The sequence below is a fragment of the Agelaius phoeniceus genome, chromosome 4, assembly GCF_051311805.1.
Source record: "Agelaius phoeniceus isolate bAgePho1 chromosome 4, bAgePho1.hap1, whole genome shotgun sequence".
In the NCBI taxonomy this organism is placed as follows: domain Eukaryota; kingdom Metazoa; phylum Chordata; class Aves; order Passeriformes; family Icteridae; genus Agelaius; species Agelaius phoeniceus.
The window spans coordinates 32,833,032-32,845,284 of NC_135268.1; the positions used below are offsets into that span (position 1 = coordinate 32,833,032).

General features: G+C 39.8%; 1 long non-coding RNA gene across 1 annotated transcript; it reads left to right on the forward strand.

Annotated features, from left to right (window-relative positions):
• The first annotated feature begins 572 nt into the window (after positions 1-572).
• On the forward strand, positions 573-11,155 carry LOC143693957 (uncharacterized). Its single transcript, XR_013182078.1, has 3 exons — positions 573-907; positions 1,665-2,634; positions 4,370-11,155. It is a non-coding gene; the product is annotated as an uncharacterized LOC143693957 (long non-coding RNA).
• The last annotated feature ends 1,098 nt before the right edge of the window (positions 11,156-12,253 follow it).

The following is a 12,253-nucleotide window of genomic DNA, read 5'->3' on the forward strand; positions in this document are numbered from 1 at the left end:
TTCTACTTCACCATGCTGAAACAGTAAAACAAAATAGAGCTGATTTTCAATAATAATTAAAAAAATAATTAGTTTGCATAAACAGCAGTTCTAACATTTTAAAATGTTGATGAAAAGCAATATCAAAACTCAGGACTTTTATTGTATGGTGTATTTCATATTGTTACTGTATGTTGATGAAAAGAACAAGAGATTAATTTGCGTTTTAATTTGATTTTTTTCTTTCTTGCAATCACTTCTGTGATTTTAAGAACATGGGAAGTTTTTAACTTTTAGTTAGATTTTCAAGAATTTTTTTCTTTTTATATTTTTTTTGCCTTACACAATGAATTTCTGTTTAGCACAAATAAGCAGCAGGATTTAGTTTTGATCACAGGATCTTGACCTTTTCTCACCTCTTATTCAATAAGCCAAACTGGACACACAGTAAACCATGTGCTGAACACAATTATGCATTTCTGAAATCTTTTTTCTATAAACAAGTGAAGTTAACCCAGCCAGCAATGTAATTATTTTCAAAAATGATGGGAAAAAATCTGGAGTCCTTGGGTCAGTGGAAATTCCTTCACCTTTTTAACAGGCTGGTAACCAAATTCAAAAAGACAATGCAGAATCTTGCAGGACCAAACCGAAGGTCTGAGTAGCCTGGCAGTGTTGAGCATGGCAATGGCAGTGTCAAGATTTATCAAGCAAAAAACTGAGATTAACACCTGATCCACAGCTCAGGGAGTGCTATTTTTGAGGAAAGAATTATTTTAAAAATCTCTCTTGCCATCATAGCTCTCTGTGAGCCATTGAATTAGAAGTTGGTCTTACTAGTTAGGATTGTAATATGTGGCCCTCTCTGCCTAGGAAGTGGGTCAACACAAACATGTGGCTTTTGCATTCTCTGCTGCAAGAACGAGATGTAAGTATTATTTTGAGACTCTATATCTTGCTGTTCAGTAAAAAATGGAGGAAAATTTATTTTTAAAGCAATCTTAAACTCATACCAGTACTTCTTAGAGGAATAATCACAGTTTGCTGAAAAATCAGCATAAACAAAGCAAGTCTATTTTTAGCTTTGTAATTTTTCATTTTTAAATTTGAGTGATGCTTTATTTCAATCGCTAAAGTGTTAGGAAGTCAGGTAGAAAGTTTCTTTTCTGTTGTCCTTGCTGATAAAGTGTTTGTCTGGGGTTTTTTTGAATGGTATGCTGAGAGAGAAAACTTGTACTCTGAAACACACACAGAAAGATACGGACCATCCTTGCCTCTGAAAAATGCTTAACTGGTTTTCTGAAGAATCAAAAATACTATTCATTGAAATAATAGTTCACCAGATGTCCTGTAGTTGCCTGGAAAAAAAGCATGAAGCAGCAGAAAAATATAAACTACAGTTTATGTGTTGATTCAAGAGAAAAAATGGAGGAGGTTAAAAATAGAATGTCCATTTGCATGTAAAAGAGTGGGAGTATCTTACTCCAGAGACAGTGGCTGGCGGTAGATGGAACCATTCCAGAGAGTACAACTGCTGGTGAAGTAAATTCAGACTATTTTGAGTGACAGACAAAAAAATTCTGCAGGGTAGAGCAGCATAGGTGGAAATGTGGCCTGACACGATGGCGAGGGATGCAGTGTGACATGTGGAGACTCTGACACGTTCACTGTCATCTATCCTACAGCTCTCTGCTGCTGTCTCAGGGGACATGGAAGGACCACAAGGGCCACTCCTGCTGGCTCCTGTCTCAGCACACACAGAGCACTGCTTGGGCAAAGGCATGGACAGCATGTGAGGAGAGACCTCTGCCTCTGCCTCAGATTGTGTCACAGCCTAGAGCACCAAGCTCAGCTTCCCTTACCCAGCCACACATTTTCTTTGCAAGACACTTTGTATGAATGAATACAAAAGAATAAACAGTGAAATACCCCCTCTGTGCTACCAAGAAGAATTTGAATGCGTTCTCCTTACAGGAAATCTGTTACCTGACATGTCTTGCACAGCACTTGATTAAACTCAACCAACTTGGGTGCAGATTTTCAGTTGCAATGTGGCTGGATTTTGCCACCCTGCACTGCTGCACTTCTCGCCAATGAGTGCAATCAAGGAGAATTTTAAACAAGCCTAACTCAGGGCAGTCCTCAGGTTGTTTTATGGCTTGTGGAAGGCAGCCCAGTCTGCAGGGGACCACACAGCTGGAGAAATACAGGAAGAGAAAAAATAGGCCAGTGTTAAAACAAATTGGCAATTCTGAGCATGTACAAGAGTGACTGCAAACTGCCTTAACCTGGGACCATCTATCTTCACTTATCCATTTGAAGAAATAAGGAATTTAAGGCATCTTTCAAAGTAAGGAAGAACTTGACTCTTTTCTCCCCGGGCCTTCCTAGTGAGTAGCTCTGATGATGGGAGTTCCATTCCTTCACACTTAAGATGGTACAAGTAAGGAAGCAATGGAGGCTGGCTTCCTGCCCCTTTTTATTTGCATTCCAGAAACCATTTTTTGCACCATCTGTGATCCTGTTGCAATACCTACGTGAGAATATAGATTACCTTCAGACTTCATTGTAGATAAGACCACACATGGCAGAAAGCATGAAGAACAAGCTCCCTGGAGCCATATCCACAGATGGGGCTGTCTTCTCCTCTTACAGGTAACTAGCTGATCAGGTGCTGTAAAGGCAGCACCCCCAATTCCTGCTCCCCACGTAACTGGGGACCACAGGGATGTGCTTATTTTCCCGACTGAGAAAGGAGCTTTTTATGGTCAGCCCTCTGTAATACATGAATAGCCTTCCACACTTTCAGAAGAGAGATAAATTGGCTGTACAGCCATTTTGCTGTGGACCAGAACAACACAATAAATCACAATGCTTTGTCAGGGACAGGGATATGAACTCTGATGCCTGGTTCAGGTGTTTCTCCGCAGCTTTCAATATAATCTGCAGAGAAAATGCCTGCCTGGAGTTGCCTCTACAAAGCCATTCAGTGCATTGCCCATGGGAAGCACGTACTTCTCACATCACCCTTCTTCCCCTCACAGTGCTTTGATTTTAGTAGTATGGCAAAACACCAGACCTATCTATATTCAGGCACAGCTTTTGCATGGAAATCTCTGTGTAGCGGGCAGCTTTCGCAGCTTTCTGGCTTTTTTTCCATCACAAATCTTACAGGAGAAGAGCAGCAGTTTCAAAGACTTTTACAAGGAAGCCTCAGGGCTTCTTTGCCAGACTTCAATGGATATGTTTAGAGCATGGTATATGGATGTTGAACTGCCTGACTCTCATTAACATTAATAGAGTCAGAAGGCTAAATGCCTGCGCACCATTCTGGTGACGTACCCGCAGCAGCTGGCAAGGAGCCTGCTACCATTTCTGAGTCCTTTTGGATATGATGTTTCCTTCTTCAGTGTTAGGGTGGCAAAGTAAAACAGAGAGGGACAGCCTGCTTCCTTTCAGCTAAGACATTCTGAAAAGTAAAATAACTGCGAGGGTTCTGCTTGAATTTTTACACAGGACCTTCCACTTGCACATGAACTTACATGAACTAGCAGCCTTACAAAAACTAAATGCAAAACCCCATATCAAACAGAAAACAAACTGCTGTCAACCTCTTTTTTTAATATGGAAGAGTAGGCTAGCGGTTACACAGGACTCATGGTCTCACAAAAATTCTAGGATGTTTGGACTAAAAGTGCTCTGAAAATTATAGATAAAGGAGGTACATTTCAAACAATAGGCTGTTGCACAGCTGAAGCAAGTAGCTAATTTAAAATTTAACCCTTATTGATATAAAAGTCCTTCATTCCCTGTTTATGAACACCTGCAGTTTTTATCACACACATTTTCACTGGAAACAATCTGTTAAAACTGTAAAATTATTATAGTGTAGTCCCATAGTATGTCACATTGGCAGTACCTTTGATCTCAGCCCCTGGGAAACATTTTTTCATGTGGGCAGCAGCAGCAGCTGTAAATACAATGTTAATACTGTTGAAGTATTAAATTTCTCTTTTATTTTGATGGCTGAAGTCTGAGTGCTTATGCAGTACTAAACTTCCCATATAACTTGCTTTTAAGTTTCTGAAGTTTCAAGATAATCTAGTGTCCGAGATAATGGACTGTCTTAGATACTTTTATAATGGTGTTAAAAGAGAAAAAAAAGGACCTCTCAGTTTCTTTAAAATCTGGGAAAATATACTTTGGTGATAAATCTTAATCTCTCAACATCTTGATCCCCTCTTTAGCTGCTGGACAATTCCCAGCTTTTCTGCTTTAACCTGATTAGAAACAACCTGTTGGCTAAATTACTTTGTTACAACCTACAGATTACTGCATGGTTTTTCTCACAGGTTTAGTCCTACTTTAACAAAAAAATGTCCCTTTTTAGAATGCTCTCTGCATCCCTGGTGATTGTCTTATCACAACACTAGAATTCTAGACTGTGCACCGACTTTGCCATACAGAAAGAGCCCAAGGATGTGCCCTTAGCCTGCCATCGTGCTGTGCAGCCTATCAGCCACCACACACCCATCCCAGCCACTCATGATGCCAACGGTATAAAGACTGGATAATGCCCTGAGAAGTGTAAAAAATAGCTTGAGCTAGATGAATGCTTCTCTAACCCCTACAGTTTTATCCTGGTGGAGTTGCTTTGCAATAATGTCTTACTCGTTCAAGTTTTATATGGGGAAAATTTTAAAGGTTAGGCACTTTTACTGTTCATATACTGAGTGCAAATCTTCAGTAAGAATATTTCTTAAACAACATTTTAATAAAACAGTACACACATTCTGTTAAGTTAAAAATTATACACATATCAGTGTTTTAAGTGCTTTATGCCTTTCAAGGGCACTTGCATTAAAATGCCTTAGAAAAAGGGATTCTACCAAATAACATGCAAACAACCTTAAGTGTCAAAATTATCTTGATTTAGCCTCTTCTATTCACTACTTTTGATTCTGAATGAACACACAAGCCACAAGGCCTTTTCTACTTTGTATGCTCTGTACACACTGCCATCAAATGTGCATAATAATATGCATTTTTGTTCATTTTCAAATACCACTGTAATAGTCAGTTGTGTGCACACAAAGCTTTTTAAATGCATACGCTGTGGTTTTGTGCCTTAAGGCAAATCTCATTTCATGCTCCTTGGTATCAATATAGCTTGGGAATGCAAAGACTGAAGCCTATATTCAGGGTCTAAATCCAGAAAAGATATAAAAGACCTGTTAGAAGGAGGTGGGGATGGAGGGAGGGTGGGAGAAAGACGGCCAAGCAGGAGAGTACACTTCCTACCACGGCAGGTATCTCTCTTTCCTCTTCAACCTCTGAGTAGAATTAGACATCCATTTGATACTTGTAATAGCCAGGAGGCTAATGTTCATAGGGTTTTTTTGTTAATCAGGCATCAGGTAAAGCTTTTAAATAACCACTTGCAAGGACTGGAAGTCAGCCTTCACCTTTTCACAAGCAAGAGCTCCAACTGCCCCAGGACACCTAAATTGCATTACTATTTTGGCACAAATTCTCCCCCATCTCCTCCCACTAATGAAAATAAGTATTTCTTTTATTCCTGAATATTCCTTTTAAATGTAGAGCTTTTCACAGAGGGAAGCCCCATTAGAGTAGCTTTTACCTGGAAGACTGGGGTGAAAGATGGACACAAATCCCTTCTGCCAGGCAAAGATTGAACCCACATTGCATACTCATACTCCTGAATGAATGGAGACTCCCATCACCTGCTGCTGCTGTGCTTCATGCACAGCCTGCACCATTAGTCATGCTCGGAGGATGCCAGCTGGATAGAGCCCCTCAGGTGAAACAGACTGAGGAATGCCTTGCTTATGAATTCAAATTAGGTTAAATGTAAATTGTGGCTGGGTCACTCCACACTAAGCTGGTTCAGGATGTCCAGGAAAAAAGAATTTAAAGCCTCCAGGAAATACAGGGATTTTGACATGAACGGGTGGCTAAAGACAGGTTCAGTCTGCCCTCCTGACTCAGCTCTAGCTAAGCCTGCTCCATTTGAGAAGCTGGGCAGCCATGTCAGTGTGAAAGCTCAGAAAAATGCATGGAAACTAAAGAATTCAGGTGGCCCCAAATTTATGTGACCCCTTTATGACTTCAAGGAGTCATAAAGGCTGCAGTTTGGAACATAGAGCCTTAAAGCAAGTATTAGGCAGCTTTGTTCTTTCATATTCATCCTGTCTTGATTTTCTTCACATTATTTATATGGTGGAAAATCCTAGTAAAAGAGAGTCAAAATTTTAGGGAGGAAAATTTCACACGGCTTTAAATGGCTTGGCAGAAAGGTCTACACAACCACTCTACAAAAGATGGTGGTATGGAAAGAACAACCTCTCAGATGTGAGCCAAGAATGGAAAAGAAGGACAACCTACTTGACTTAGATCTGCAGGTACCAGCCCTTGTTTAAGGGGGAGGGCTCCAATCACCTGTTCTATAAAAGGCACGTCACATAAGGGGCTCAGTATGAATGTATCACAGCCTCCAGTGGCCCAAATCTGTTTGTCTGCTGACAAAGCTGCTTCTTGGGCCACTCTTTTTAGCTGTGGTGGCAAAGAAAATTGTGCAAGGATGGACATGCTTCCTGAAACCTGACAGGAGCACACATCTGTGCGTCCTTGACACCAAATCAGTCACAGATGGCACCCATCAAGAAGTTAGAGAGGAGAGATATCTTTTTGTAACTAGGAAAACCCATCCTGCCTCATATCAAATACTCTGTCTCCCACCTCAAAAACTGCTATCTCCCAAGCAAAAACTCCCATTCCCTGGCCACTTTTGTTTTGCAAACACCTGTACAGTTTCATAGACTACTAGAGGAATGAAATAAATGCATTTTAATAGAAATCATTCTCAAAAAAGCTGAGATCAGTGTCAGGATCTACCATTTAATCTCCCATTTGTTGTGGTAGATTTAAACTATGATAAGAACTTGTTCTTTGAGTAGTTCTGACATTTCTCATTCCTGTTGATATACTAGATAGATAAAGAAGAAACTATTCTATTTACTGTACAGAAATCAGCACACTGTACTGTATTATGTACAATTTGCAATAACATAAAGCTACTCTTGTCAGATTAAATATTTATAAAAATGTGACTCTAAAATATTGCAGTGGTTTTTTTTGTAAAGAACTTTTCCTGCAGTTTAGAAATATGAATTCTATTCAAAAAATATCAGGAGGTAATTTTTCCTTTCCCCAGCATACTGGTATCTGAACTGGAACATTATGGGTGGTGGATCTGGATGGGTGGCCTACTAGATGGGTGAAAACCTGCCTGGGCCCTGGGGCCAAAAGGGTGGGTAGTTAATGGCACACGCTCTGCCTGGAGGCCAGTTGTAATTTTTTCAAGACCTCTCTTGTCTAACACATTTTACAGTGATCTGGAGGAGAGGTCAGAGTTCATTTTCACCAAACTTTCAGGGGACACCTAGCTGGTGCATGCAGCCAATGTGCCCGAAGCCATGGGCACTTCCAGGAGCACCAGGCAGCCTGGAGGGATGGGCTGACAGGAGCCCTAGGTAACAAAACAAGGACAATTGCCAAGCTGTACCCCTTGGATACATTAAACCCACACAATGGCACGGGATTTTGGAGCAGCTCTGTAGAGAAGACAGTGGTGGATCTAAAAATGGACATGCTCTGGCAGCAGGGCAGGGTAGCAGTGTTTGGGGCTGTACAGTCAGGAACATATACAGTGGCAAAGGAGAGGTCTGTGCCCTTTAATTTCACATGTCAACCCTATCTAGGAGCCTGTGTTTTTTTTGAGGTCTCATGAGCAGTAAAGAAGGCATTGTTAATGCAGCAGGGTCCATGGAGGACTGCCAAGGTGGCTGGGCCTGCAGCAGGAGTGCAGGTGTCCTGTAAGGAGAGGCTGAGGCTTGCTCATCTGGGAGAAGGAATGGTGATTCAGGGGACCCAGGGGAGCCCCCAGCACTTATGGTAAATTTAGCATGAAGACAGGACCACAACAGTCCCTGTCAGGAGGGTGAAAGACAACAGACACAAACTGGGACGGGGGAGGTCCCACTGAAAACAGGAGAATTCTCTTTTACTCTGATGACAGTCCAGCAGGGGAACAGGCTGCCCAAGGAGGCTGTGCAGCCTTGGAGGCTTTCAAGACCTAACTGGAAGAAACCCTGAGCAGCTTGAGCTGACCTCAGGGCTGATTCTGCTTTGAGTGGCAAGTTGGACTAGAGATCTTTTGGGGCATTTTCCAACCTGGATTAATCTATGATTCACTACATGTTTTAAGACCTTTCCTGGAGCTTTCAAATCACTACCTTCTTTAACTTTCTTTTGCTTTGGCATGAAAATCCTCTGAACTATTTCTAAAAGTACATCTAAAAGAGCATCCCTCAAAATAACTGTTCTATTTTAGGTAAGTACTGTCATTATATATATATGTGTGTGTGTATATATATGTATATATATTTAAGTTCTGAATACTGCAGCTTATTTTGAAGGGCTCTTCATGAAATAATGAAAGCAAAGGCAACCTTTTAAAAATTTAATCTAGATGAGCTATGTAGGAATGAATTATGCCTAAGGATATGCTGTCATATTTAAATGTAGAAAGGTATAATTACAAGTGTTACAAGTACAAAACAGAGCTTCTTAGAGAAATTAGGACTTCTTTAAGAAAAATAAAAGGAATTGAAAATGTCTGTGTGGCTTAAGTTTTCTTCTTTTGTTACTATGGCTACAATAAAGAATTACCAAAGGAGAGAATTGGATTGGTATACTATTAAAGATTTGGAGTGCTAATTAGTATTCTCCTTCTATTACTCTGATAGCCACATAATCCAGAGCCATTTATTCTAAATCACTTAACTCTGAATGCTTTTTAGCATTGTTTTGAAAGTAAATGCCAACTTTATTTATTACACATTTGTCTGTATTAAAAAAAAATACTCAGTTCAATTAACATATTTTTGAAGTCTAGACTTCTTCATTTTTCAAATACTCTAGACAGCCATTTATTTTCAACTTTTTAGGGATATTATTTTCTTCTGTGCAACTGTAGTACACAGTATATTTCCTTTGATATATAATCGTTTATGTGGTGCCTCCATACTTTTGGCCACACATAACTGTACTTGTATTTGGACATAAGATTTCTCTATCGCAAAAATAACCATTTTAAACTGAAACACATTTAGGTTTTGTACCATTTTAATTGCACATTCTGTATTTTTCTAACATTATAGAGATATCTTTAAAGCCAAGCTCTCTATTGTGTACTTAAAAACTTCCACACTGCTCTTTTAATCTGAGTACATAAATTTCTGTCTCGTTTTGTAATCTAAGTTTGCATGATGTACATATACAGATTAACCAAATGAATATAAACTGTTTGCAAATAAAAATAGAGAAAGAAATGTGGGCACAGTTCAAATGTTAAACCAGGTAGTGAAAAATACCACTAAATGGAAAAATCAAGAAAAGAGATTTTTCTATGTGTTAGGCAGGCACTGATTTTGATTCAGATTTTGGTTCATTCTTGGCTCTGTTTCAGACTTGATAAGGGACAAGCTATTTAATCTCCTTCCTGCCTGTGGTGGTGGATCCTGGAGTTAATCTGACTGCTGACTGCTGCAGCCCTGCCATCCTCCCTGTCTCAGCTCCAACCCTGGCTAAGGCATTTCAGTTTGAAAAGCAGTATGAAAGGGTTTTGTTCTCCCCTCCCTCCTTTCTCCTGCTTTTTATAGCTTTGGGGCACAGAAACAGCCAAAATCAAGGCTGGACAAACATTAGAGTTAGTGTGAAGAGAGGATTGCTGGTTTGCCAGAAAAGACAAACTGCTCAAAGTGAGACTTAGTTATACTGCCTGGGATAGCAGCTTCAGTTCTCTGCCTCTAACATTGGTTTAATGTTGATTCCCTCTTTCTTTTCTCCCTTTTTATCCTAATTTGCTACCTGTAACCTGTCTTATTTTAGCAGTGAGACATATTTGGGAACACTTACTAGCTGTACATAAAGAACAAGAACATACACATAAAAGTTCTAAAGGAAAGATGTTGAAAGCAGTGAAAGGAAGCAACAAATGGATTTCTGCCAATAATGGAATTAAAGGCTTCTCGGAAGGTGTTTCAGCAGATGTGTAAGAGTATGATAAATTTTTGAAAGCACTGCAGCACAGTTATACTCTTGCTCTTCATCATTACTAATAATAGATATTTTAATAGAAGCATTAATTGCCCAATCTGTAATAATAAGATCAAGCAAACCACAGGGCCTTCCTTGAAAACTTCACTGACCCAAAGGAAGAACTAGGGGCCAGCAATGTTTGGCTGCATTTTCATCACAAAGTAATTTTTTCACTGTTATGTCTGGTCTGGAAATAATATTCTGCTTCAGGCATGGTAAATTTGACAAGATTACCGCTTGCTATTTGAGCAGACAATGATTTTGTCTGTCTAGGTGACAGTAATTTTTTTTCTAAGGCAAAAGGAACAATTGAAGACTTGACTGGAAGTAGGACAAGACTGTCTTAGAACAAGTTAACGGTTAGAAAACTTATGGAGAGGAAAGAATTGGGAAATATTTACATTTGAACAAAATCTCACTGGTTTCCAAGAAATAATGGGACAGAAGATGCTCTTATTTTTTCTTTTTTCAAATAGTCTGGGAATACCAGGTATGAGGGAGGACACTGCTACCGATCACGTGTGTTAGCACAATGTTAGCTTTCTTATACAGGGTGGAGAGGTGCAATTGCCTGAAAATCCCAAACCTACGGACATGGAAGTCCACAGTATGTGTGACCTGAGCATAGGTCCTAACAAAGCCCACTGAGCTTGCAGAGGTTCTGAGATATCTCAACAGCAAGGAGATATCACCTCACTTACCTGCACGAGTGGACAAGATAAAGATCTGTGAGAAAGAGCACACAAGTAACACAGGGTTTTGTGTACCTTCCAGAAAACAACATGAGGCAGATAACCTCCCCAAGAGCAGCAGTCCTTGGAAAGTTCAATGTTGTGAATAAGAACACGTATGTGGCTTCCGAATTTTCTGGAAAAATCCCTTTGCCCAGGATTTTTCTCCTGGGAAGCTGAGAAGCCTCAGAGGAAAAAGAAAACAATAATTATCTGATTTGCTTCTCCTGTGTTTTGCTCTTTTGGAATGTGTGTGGAGATTGTTTACCAACAGGTGGTTGTTTCATTGGGTTTCTGTGAATTGTTTTGACCCAATGGCCAATCAGGTTCAAGCTGTGTTGAGACTCTGGAAAGAGTAATGAGTTTTCATTATTATCTTTTTAGTCTTCTGTAAGTATCCTTTCTGTATTCTTTAGTATTGTTTAGTATAGCATTCTTTAATATTATATAGTATCATAAAATAATAAATTAGCCTTCTGAGAACATGGAGTCAGATTCATCGTTCATTCCTTCCTTCATCTGGGGACCCTCCAAATACATGTATATTTAAAGAATTTTTAAGTAACCTTCTTCAAAAGCTCATAGAGGCACTTCATGCACATTAAAGAGGTCTCATTCACTGTAGTAGAACTACTTATGTGTGTTGAACTGAGCCTATCTCTAAGCCTTTGTAGAAGAAAGACCTTGGAAAGTACATGAAATGCACCAGTGACAACGAGCTGCTGACAGTGAAATTCTCTAAGAAACTTGTATCAAAACTGAGCTTTAGTAGAAATTCACTGGGAAAAGGACTGGATCAAATGTCACACCACCCAGCTGCAGCTACACTAGATGGGTAGTAGTCCTGGCACACTGAGCAGCTCTCACAATGGTATAGTGAGAACTGGGCAGGAAAGAGGGTACAGGAAGAAAAAACATGGAAGCAGAGTGGCTGGGGAGGTTGCTAGGATCTTTCATCATAACAATGACCTCATATTAGAGACGTTTTTTCATTCCTTCACGATTTGCTAGGAACTAGCAGACACACAAACAAATCAACACTTGGTACAAAAGACAGGTCTTTGGCAGCTACTTCTGTAGGGTCATTTGCTCATCATGCAGACTGAAGTACCAAACCAGAATGACACGGAGTAGACAACCCTATAAATATATTCTTCCATTTATAAAGGCTTTGTACTGTTAACACAGCTGCAAGAAGTCTGCAATATAAAAAGGTTCACCAAAAGCAATACACAGTCCTTATAAGGAACTTAAAACAGACCTGGGAAGTTTGATCTCCAGCAATTTTGAATCTCCTCCACCTTGGGATGAGAAGATACAGAATCTTTGAAGAAAACCAGTAAATACATTAGTAAAGCACT